Here is an 11,842-nt window from a genome sequence, read left to right as displayed (position 1 = left end):
CAGATTCGTGTCTCATGGTGACGTGAAAGTCACTTACCGACATTTTGAAGCAGCAACCCAAGGAGCTTTATGAAACGTAATCTCGCGACTGGTTCGTTAGTGGGACAAACGTCTAGATGATGGTGGAGACTACTTTTAAATAAAGTACGCCGTTCCGTTTACACCGTGTGTAAAGAAAAAAATGTCGCGTTTATTTACATTTATTTGTGTGCGCTTGTTGCTCGAAGCGTCTGCGAAAAGTTCAAATTAAGGTACTGAGCGATGCTGTAGCTTCTGCAAGAAAGATGCAGCCAGTAGGCACTCTAGGAAGCTTACTTTCATTATGATTGCCCGCTGTTTGCTGCCTTGGAAAACGTTTTCTGTTTGCTGCCCTGGAAAAGACTATGAAAGGATTTACTCCCTGTAAATAATTGCGAGACAAAACATTACGGTAAAATACATAAAGATACAGAAGATACGTAAGTCTTTTGTTCAGGACATATTCAATATGAACCAAATTGAAATGCTTAGATTTTTATGCTGATATGCCTATAGACAAACCTGATGGTCTCTGTACTTGGGAGTTGCAGCAGGCCGAAATAACACTTGAGACTTTATTTTATATTGTACACGTACTACGCCCTGCTGAGCTTCCTTTCCGAAGCGTAGATGGGCGGAAGAAGCTTTCCAGGTCCTTGATTTTTAGGAAACCGCGCCTTAACACAAACGAAAGGGAAGGGTCCATTGTGGCCTATCCACCTTCGCTTGCGGTCAGCTCTCCTTGCACTACTCAGTTCGCGCCAAGGCTCCGATGGGGGCGCTGGTGACGGGTTTTTCCGCAGCGCCACCTGGGCAGAGTCTGAGGTCTATAAAAGGCGTCGTGCTTGACCAGCAGATGAGATTTTCAACGATCACCGACATTGCTCGCCACTATTGTTGCGCTCCAGTGTTACATGTTCTGCTGGGCACAAGTTCGCGCAATAAAGAGTTAAATTTGTGACTCACAGTTCTGACACGGCGTCTTCACAGTCGCTACAACCTGGCACGAGAGAATTTTAGTACGTGCAGTATTCCGGCAAGCCCGGTATGTTTGCCAGTTGAGCCGGGGCGTAAACATGAGCGGCCAGATTGGTGGCGCCAGCTGGGGGTCCAAAGCTCAACCACACAAACACTGTTTCACATGGCGCGATTTTCTGTCAGTGACACAGCGAATTCCGTCGCTAAGCGACCGCCGCGACGTCATGGGCTCTCCGCGACTGGATTCCAACAAGTGAGTCGCGCCGTCGCTTGGTCGCAGCGATTGGAGCAATGTGGGAGAGGCAATGTGTGTGACGAAACAAAGCGCCGTCAAAATAGGCGCTTCCCTCGTCTACCGCGCGTTGGTAGCTCTGTGGAGCAATGTCATGCGCCAGCTTTAGCTATGCTTAGAGCGTACCCACCAGCGTTTGCGGCTTAGGAGCTTCATAAACGTTATTATTTTCTTCCGCTTACACAATTCGTTTAAAAGTGGAAGCTGCACGCCATCCAGGTCGGGAGAAGGACACCGCTTCAACATAAGGCAGGTAGCCACCGTCGTCAACCTCTTCATCGCTGCAAATTGCGCCACCTGCTTATACCTGCACACTCAATAGTAGCTTGCTCTTCTGCAAAAGCAAATACTCATCCAGGAAAAAAAGTTGTGGCTTCCATAGTTACAACGAAACTAGAGTGTACTAAACGGAACCACCCCACCGATGCCGCACAAGCCGCACGCTCATACTTGCCGTGTTGTGTAACGCCTCACTCACCGTATCTGCAAGCTGTCGTATAGTGTCAATATCTTTAAACGTTAAAAAATGATGTTCCTCTTCTATTATCGAATAAAAATACGAAAACTTGAATATTAGACTAGTTTCCGTGTTGTTTTTATTAAACGATGCAGGCATGGATACGTTGTGAGCAGCAGGCTACCTTGCGCATCGCTGCGATGGAAATCGCGCTGCCGCAAACGCATGTGAAAGCTGTCAGCGAAAATTGCTCTGAAACGATTTTTTCCGCCCAAACCGCGTCATGTGAAACAGCCTATAGCCAATTACTATATTCTGCTGAGCTGCTGGCGTAAATTTTCGCCAGCAGCGTAATCGTGTACGCCGCTGCCGAAAATTTTCACCTGCAGCGAAGCAGGATATAGTTGATTACTGCAATTTCAGCTCTTTGTTTGTCTGTCTGAATTCTACGCCAGCAGGCATTGCACCGCTCCGGTTGATCTCGTTTACGCCCTCGCCCATCCAGCAATCCACACAAACCGCCGCCGTTTGCCGGAATAGCGGACACGCTAAAAGTCTCTACTATTCACTTTTTGTGCTATTTATTACTACGTAAACGAAATTGGTAACATTAAATATTCGCAGAGTCTTTTGTACGTGTGTCCGGGTTTCTTATTCTATAAAATGGTACTTTCTTGAATTTAGTGCTCTGTTTATCGACAGCCTGTTTAAAGAACAACTACTAGGTTTAGCAAATAAATACATACCTCAGATCTCATTTCGCACCAACTGCTCCAAACCATGGTTTAATAAAACTTTGAATGCGTTAAAAAACAAAAAGAAACGTTTATACAGGGCAGCCAAAAGTGTCAACACGTTAGGTTCGTGGAATAAATATAAAGCCTGCGAAAAAGCCTACTGCAGTTCCCTTCGTCGTGCAAAGCATAAATTCTTTTCTGATGACCTTCAGTCACTGATAAAAAATGATCCTAAGAAATTCTGGAAAACAATATCTCCTTCAAACAGCACTGACACTCCCAAACTCGTGGATAGCACTGGTCTTCCCATACCGCGAGAGCGCTGCGCATCTGTATTTAACAACTACTTTCTTTCCACGTTCACAAAGGAAGACCATTCCAATATGCCAAAGATGGCAGACTCTGATTACCAATATATGACTCCTATTACCGTAACAGCCGCTGGAATCGCTACTTTGATTAACAATCTCAAATTATCGAGTAGTTCCGGATTTGATGGCATCAACACGAAAATCCTAAAGAATACAGCAGTCCCTTCCAGTACAATCCTTAGTCATATATTTCAGCAGTCACTGTCAACAGGGGAGCTGCCGATAGATTGGAAAGTTGGCAAAATCATACCCATTTTCAAGTCAGGTGACAAGAGCGATGTGAGTAATTACCGTCTAATATCACTAACCAGCGTTCCCTGCAAGTTACTCGAACACATCATTTTTACTAATGTCGTTCATCACTTAGAATGTAATAACTTCTTTTTTAAACATCAGCATGGATTCAGAAAAGGCTTTTCATGTGAGACACAACTAATTGAATTCACTACGGATCTTTTTCAAAATATGGACGGCAATGCTCAGACTGACTCCATATTCATCGACTTCTCTAAAACACTTGATCGCGTGCCTCACTGTCACCTCATTTCTAAACTCTCATGCTTAAACCTTGACGAACTAACAATTTCTTGGATAAAAAACGTTTTGTCTTTTCGAAAGCAGTCCATTGTCATTGACCGAGTACTCTTCCTCTTTCAGTAACGTAACATCAGGCGTACCTCAGGGAAGTGTCCTTGGACCCTTACTCTTCCTGATTTTCATCAATGACTTGCCATTAAACATTACATCCAGTGTTCGACTATTCGCAGATGACGGCGTTATCTACCGTCAAATCCGCTCCCCCGCTGATCATATTGCTCTTCAACGTGACCTTCAATGTGTCACTAACTGGTGTTTGGATTGGCAAATGACCCTAAACACTAACAAATGCAAACTGGTGACATTTACTCGCAAAAAGTCCTACTCCATTTTCAGTTACTCACTTGACAATAGTATCGTCGCTCGCACGTCTTCATACAAGTATCTTGGAATTATTCTAACACCTAGCCTTTCATGGTCATCCCACATTGAGAAAATAATGGCTAAAGCATCGCGCACTCTCGGATATTTAAAACGTAACCTTCGCGGCGCTCCTTCCCTCACAAGAAAGATAGCTTACCAAACATTAGTGCAACCGCAGCTCGAATTCGCAGCTTCTATATGGTCACCTCATCAGACATATCTAATCCATCTTCTCGAGTCGATCCAAAACCGTGCTGCACGTTTCATTTCCAGAGATTATAGCCCATTTTTGAGCGTAACTAACATCAAGCTGTCGTTGTCGCTTTCATCTTTGGAATGGCGCAGGAATATAGCATTACTGTGTCTTCTGCACAAAATCATGCATAATGTACGCCCATCTACTTTACTACTCGTTCGTCCCTCCCGCACATCTAGACGCCTCCATAATCATCTCAGTTTCCAACGCATCTTCGGTCACACCAATGCATTCAACTGCTCAGCTTTGCGACGTGCGATTGCACCGTGGAATGGTCTTCCTGATAACCTCGCTGACATTATTGACCCATTAACCTTCAGACAAAAAATCACTGCATATTTGGCTAGTACTTAGCTAAAAACAAGTATCTGTTCAGTTTTGTTACTTTTAACTTCATTGTTATTTATTTATGTAAGGATTTGTTCTAAGATTGTTTGCTTTACTGTATACTGAAAAGCTAACACCTGTTCGTTTACCTTCCTTGCTTTTATCTTTGTTTACTTCGCGTTTTTTGTTTATTATTTGATTTTCGTTTTGTTCATACTTATGTAACAAAAACTATGTTTTTGCTCCGCATTTGTTATCTGTACCGCCCCCCTCACGCAATACTCCTTCTGGAGCCTGTGAGGTATATGAAATAAATAAATAAATAAAGTCTAGAAACAGGTATCTTTGCAGCGCCAACATTTTTAGTTCGAATCCTTTGCATGTTCTTCACCACCTTGGCACATAACCACTTTTTTTTCTCTAAGAAGTACCAGCCAACATAAGGTAATTCTTTGCCGCCTGCAAGTGCATTGAATTTTTCGTGGCTGAATTTCTTTGTGACCTCCTATTGAGCGTTCTTCTGAATTAAATTCAACTTTTATTTGCTTGAAATTTATGCAAGGATGGTGACGGCAGCAAATAGCCTTGATTTTGGGAAGCTTGACGGGGCAGCCACCTCCATGATGAGATCTCAAGCGGACAGAAAAAAAGTTGTGAAACATACACAGACTTTTTTCTGTAAACGTGTGTTACAATAATTTGCGTCGTGTTCAGTAAATGTGCACTTTCTCATTATGTACGCTTCTGTTCATGTTGCATTTTAACGAATTTGCTTATTAATTATGCGTTTCTATTGAGCATTGATGTGATGATTGATGCAGCTTTCTGTAAGCTTCCAAAAGAATGTTCACTGGACACTCTTCTGCGAAATTGAAAGTGAGCGGACTCTAGTTTGAACAGACTGTACTTACGCCTACTTGAGTGACTGTGGTCATTCCAGACACCCAGATTATGTATGTATACACTGTGCTTTTTGGAAGCGTTCAAGACAGCCTCGTATAAGTGGAAGGTTATATATAGCTGAGAGTGACCTTTAGGCTTTTGACGCTATGTACAATGCAATGCGTTGGGGAGCTTGGAATGAGAACTTCAATTTAGATAGGAAGAACTAGAAGCAGTTAAAAGCGGACATATCTGCACTTGCAATTTCTGAATCAAGTTTTCAGGTAATATTATTTTACCAGCAGACTCAGTATTAGCTCAGCGACCGCATCACGCCATTTGTACTAATATCCACAGAGGGAAACTGTACTCCTGCAGCTAGCACTTTTCGACAGAGTACAATTACATCAATGTATTGCTTCTACTCCCTCCGGCAGAGGTAAGTTTTCTATCCCAGCAGGAAGTACCCCAAGTGCTCTAAAAAAACAAATCGTATATGTGGCAAGAACCTACTCCATTGATAGAGTCAGCTTTCCAACTGCTACACATGGAACTTCGGCGTACGCCCGATAACGTGAAACGCAAACGTGTTGACACTCCGAGCGGTTTCGCGACGGCGTGCAACCATCTCGCGATTGCGGAAGGTGATAAGCCAGCGACGAGGTCTGTTTTCATTACGTTGGAGAGAGCCCTACAGTGCCTTCACAAGTCCGGCTCAAGGAAGCAGAAGTTGGTATAAAATGCGAACTTTTCCGCAATCCCCATATCTGCACTTATCGCCTGAGATTTATTCGTTCGAAATTCGCTGATAGAGGGGACTGAATATATTTATTTGCAGTTTCATGTCTAAGCTTTGTGAAGCAATGACTCCACTCAAGAAATGCGCGAATATACTTCAATCTAAAAGTGATCTCAGAATATAAATTATTCAAACGTAGCAATGTAGCGAGTCGAGTCACGTTAGGGGACTCCAATTCGTCACGCGCATCTTGAAGTGCAACTGGACACGAGAACAGAATAACAGCCCCAAGAGTATGCCAGGATAGTGCGTTTTCACCGTGTTCATTGATTTTTAATATGTATGTGCTAATAAGTGGGCTCAAAAATTTTGGATGGGAATGAAGCAAGAAATAGTAGTCCTCTAATAGACACTCTGGCATCTTGTTTAATTGGAAGAAAAAAAGAATCAGCACGACCACGTTATCTGTTTCTACAACACTCGCGCTGCGAAATGGAGATGATAATTTAGACTGGTTTTAACGTAAGAACGACATAAATTGAAGTTTATTAAATAAGAAACGCAGCACGGAATCACTGTATCGACCAACCCGCAACCTCCGCGCGCAGCACAAGATCACATGAGGCAGGTAAATAGAATATAAGTTGAAAGACACGTCTCATATATCAGCCCTCAACAAAAAGTGTGAAAAATAAATAACGAAAATGAGCCGAAATAACGTGTAGCGGCAAGAAGAGATGTTGCCACGTCGATATACAAAGGCAGCTAACTTTATTTTCACAGCTCACAATCTCGCTGCACTTGCGCTGTCGTCGAGCTCTTCGTCGTCGTCGACTCCGCCACAGAGCCCCCCCTCGTAGAGACGGAGTCGTAGTCACAAGCACAGCGTACGTGTTTTCGTTATGGTCTAGGTGGCTAAACGAAGCAGTCTATCAATTTGAAGGTGAAGACAGCGGTTGCAGGGCCGACCTGGGAAACTTGAACGAAGTCGGGCTGGAGGCCGTCAACTAATACTTTATTTGGGGGTTAATGGTCCTTGCGTTTATCCTGCATGCCGATCATGCATGCCTCAAACGTGCCTCTAGACAACACTACTCGTTCTACGTCTTTCAGTTCCTGAAGGTGCGAACTATGACCACATTGCAGATAATGCTACTAGAAAGCCGGATACGCGCTGTAAAAATATAAAGATGTAAGCCGCAGCTATGCTATTGCTTAGATGCATTTCTTTTTGTATACTCTTTACTGACTAGTCTGTATTTAACTGTTTTTTTTAACCTTTCTCGACGTATGTTGTCGCTTTGCCTGGAAAACAGCTAATATTCTTCTACTACTCAAATCTGGAACTAAGCAGTCCACCCATCTCTACCACATCTAATTATTGCAAAATACTTGAAGACATAGGTTATAAACAAGGAAATGAATTTCTAGAGGGTAATAATGTGTTATCTGATGTTGTCGACCACAACCCAGGTTAGTGACTTGACTCATGATATCCAGGCCCTCGATGAAAGTGATGAAATTGACGAAATATTCATTTTTCAAAAGGTTTCGACACTGCGGCACACTCCAAATTGTTGAAAAAGCTCACTGCTATTCTTAACAATCACGGATTAGTTAACTGGATTTCCTCTTCTTTAGCCCATCGGTCCCAGTACGTACTCTTTAGGTCTTCTCAATGCTCCATTTGCAATGTAACGTCTGGCGTGCCTCATGGTTCAATATTAGGTCCGCTTCTATATTTGATTTTGATAAATTATCTACCAAGTAATCCTCCCGTTGAATTCCGCATGCACGCAGATGATTGTGTTTTGTGCCATACGATCAAAATTTATGATGATCACATTATTACTAATGATTCATTTGCATCATCTGAATCATGCAGTGGGACTTGACAGATGCAAATCAACTTACGGAAAACTCTCTCTATGTAATTTACCAAATGTTCTTTCCCTTCTCCGCTTATCTATTCGTATAATGGTTGCACTCTAGGATATCGTTCACAGTCTATGTATCTAGGTCTTCTATTGACTCGAGATTCATCTTGGCCGCATCTCATCGAACTCATGTGCAACCGTGTGCTTAGAACGTTAGGATACTTGCAATACACATTACGTTAAGTCGCACATAGCACACAACTCCTGACTTATAAATCGCTGTTTCATCCAATACTGGAGCATGGCTCTATTGTATGGAACCTACACAAAATATCTGACGTCAAGAAAATTGAATATGTCCTGAAGAAAGCTGTGGGCTTCATTTATCGTTGCTTTGACAGGTATTTTTGACCCAATTCCCATTTTTTTAGTCTACAACTTACCAGTCTTTCTTCTCGTCATCACATTCAGTTTTTGAAGTTTCTTTATACTCTAATGAACTCCCCACGATTTTTCCCTGTAAGCCAACACATCGCACCCACTATACCCACAACCACGAGACATCCCCATGAGTTGAATACGTCCATTTTTCACCATCATACTGATGCATTTAAATACTCTTTTTTGTCCGTTCTACAGAATTGCGGAATGCTGTACCTTGTTACGCAAGATCTTTACGACTCGATGAATTTCAATTCTATATTGCTAATCATTGATGTTCAGTGCTCCTTTTATGCTTTTCTGTGCATTTTATTTCCACACTCCTGCGATAGTGCTTCGCGGCTGCAGTATGCTGAAATAAATAAATAAATAAATAAATAAATAAATAAATAAATAAATAAATAAATAAATAAGATGCCTTGCCATGTATGAGTGTTCTTTGTGTAGGACCGCGCATTCTTATTTACGAACAAGAGGAGCGCTGACAAACGGGCAGCAAGGCCAAGTGACACGCTTACGATGCCTCCCTAATACGAAAAAAAAGACGGAGTAAAATTATAGCAACAGAACATTTATCAACAGAAGGAAAATACAATGTAATATAATTGTGGTCAAAATACTTCATCAGATTCCGGCAGGTAATAGGTCGAAGGAACTTGACGCATGCGGACAAAATAAAAGCATTTAAGTCGACGTCAGGTCGAGGACCGGCCTATATCAAGGGAGAGTGTACAAGCAAGGGGGTTTCAGTTTGTGCATATCCGCTTGTGGGTGGTCCATGGAGGTACAACATGTGACTTTAATAGAAAGAAGAGGAGCGACAACAATATTTACATTAAAAAATAAACGAAATCAAGCACAAATGTAACCTTAAAATCTATTATGGAAGGCACTTCAGAACGACTAAAACAGAAAATAATTTGCGACAGAGAAAAATAGTGCAAAAATATCCTGCGTTTGCTTATTAAATTGTCTCCTGAGAAATTTTGGCGCCAAATCACACCTAAACCTTCTTCCACCAATAGGTTCACGATAGACGGCAAATGTGTAAGTGATGAGACTGTCGTTTGTTATACTTTTAACAAATTCTTCCAGTTGGTATTTACCAAAGATAATGGTTGCCTTCCCAACTTTTCTATACAGCCTCCTGTTTATATGACGTTGTTATTTCTGAGAGCGGCGTTTTTAATTTGCTCTTGAACGTTGATACTAAAAAGTCACCAAAACCAGATAATATACCAAGAGCGTTTTTAAAGCTTTATGCGGAATGGTGTGCTCAGTACATGTATGTCGTATTCACCATATCTTTACGCGATGGTTCCCTACCGGATGACTGGAGGTCGGCCGAAATCAAACCTTTGCATAAATCCGAAAAAAAGGCACACGTAGAGAATTACCGACCATTATCTCTTACATCTACATCACGCCAAAATTTTGCGCATATAATTCTTGAACATATATTAGGTTTCTTAGAAGAACACAAGGTACCTACAGGTGTCCAACATGGTTTTGGACATAGGTTATCTACATGTACTCAATGAGTTGCGACTGTGCACGATCTCGCACAGGCGATTAATGAAGGGAAGAAAACAGATATTGTGTTCATGAATTTTCGCAAAGCATTTGACAAGGTGTTTCATACCAAATTAATCAATAAATTAGGGTATTATATAAAAAACGAACGCATACTCACCTGGATCAGAGTCTACCTTACTAGGAGACACCAATTCGTCACCTTAAACAATACTTCTAACAATGCGGAGGTTGCGTCTGGAGTCCGTCAGGGATCCATTTTGGGAACACTTTTATTTCTATTATTTATTAATGACAGTAGCAGAACTGTCAGTTTCCATGAAACTTTATGCATATGACTCTATTGTTTATGAAAATATAACTTCTGTTGATAATCAGGTGTGTCTAAATAATGACCTGGCAAAGGTGCTTGGTGCGAACAATGGCAAATGTCTAATAAACTTGAAAAAAACTGTTTTTATGAGAATCACTCATAAGAAAAAACCTTCAATTTATATATGGTGTTGGCAACGTATCTCTATAAGAGGTAACAGAGTCTAAATGTTTGGGCCTATGGATAACCAAAGAGCTTTCCTGGACGAAGCACGTAGATACTGCTATTGCAAATTTATTGCGTAATCTGTTTTTCTTGAGGCGCTCACTGAAATCATCTACGCCTAGTGTTCGTTTACTGGCGTACAATTCCTGCATTCGTCCGTTACTGGAATAAGCCGTAATTATTTGGCACTAATTCACTTTAACGAATATTAGAAAACTGGAACGTGCACAACATACGATAGGTTTGGTCAATTCATACGGCCGTGCGTGTGTTGGTGAGCTCGTAAGACGCAGTGGATTACGCCTGGTGACTGCGCAACCGTATCTGCTGATTAAAGTTCTTCTTTGAACTTGTCAATGGCCATTATAAGGCTAACGCTTACAAGTTCTTTACTTACTCATCAGGTTAAAACACGATACGAAGGCATACTTTATCAATAACGCCCTTGAACGCAGGGAATAACTGTTTCAAATATTCTTTTTTTCCTAGGACAATAACAGACTGGAATAATTTTAATTCTGAGATTGTTACCTTGGATTTCTTATGAATGTTCTAAAAATGCTTGCAAATGTTATGAAATTGTGTGCGTTATTTGCTTGCACGTTTTTATGTATTATTCACCAATGTTTGAAAAATGCCTGCATATCTGATAAATTTTGTGTGTGTTTACATGCTTACATATTTCTATATATACCCACCCTGCTATTATGTGATTTCGGATCGCAGCATCTATAGATGAGTAAATATACAGATAAATAAATAAATAAATAAATATTGTTATAAATTTGTACATGCGAAAACCACTTTGTCATTATGAGGCACGCCATAGTGGAGAACTCCGGAAATTTCGATCACCTAGGGTTCTTCACCTAGGGTTCGATCACCTAAATTTAAGTACACGGGTGTTTTCGCATTTTGTCCCCATCGAAATGCACTGCCGTGGCCGGGATTCAATGCTGCGACCCCGTGCTCAGCAGCCGAACACCATGGCCACTGAGGAACCCCGTTCGGTGCATCTGTACAATCATTCCATTTCAAAAGAAGCCACATTCATACATAACACAATAGCATTCGGGAGCATATATTACCGCAATGAACGCAAATACGTGTACACGCAGTCAGACTCACATGCACAAATAACTGTGTGAAAACAAAATTTAATGGGAAGCTGGCGCCTGTAGAATGCTTGAATACGGGAGATGCATGTTGGCACGGGGCACATGTGTTCAGTCCTATCCTTCTTTCTATAAAACGTGGCAATGAACGGTCTTCCTGCTAGACTCGAAAAGATGGAAGGACACGGACACAGCCTATACGTGGACGACATCACCCACTGGGTGGCGGCTGGATGTGACGGGCAAGTGGAAGAGAACGTGCAAACAGCAGTAAACACGGTCGACGGCTGCATCAGAGACAAGGGACTGAGACGTTCCTCG

The sequence above is a fragment of the Dermacentor albipictus genome, chromosome 2 (assembly GCF_038994185.2).
Source record: "Dermacentor albipictus isolate Rhodes 1998 colony chromosome 2, USDA_Dalb.pri_finalv2, whole genome shotgun sequence".
NCBI classification, from domain to species: domain Eukaryota; kingdom Metazoa; phylum Arthropoda; class Arachnida; order Ixodida; family Ixodidae; genus Dermacentor; species Dermacentor albipictus.
This window is presented reverse-complemented; position numbering follows the sequence as displayed.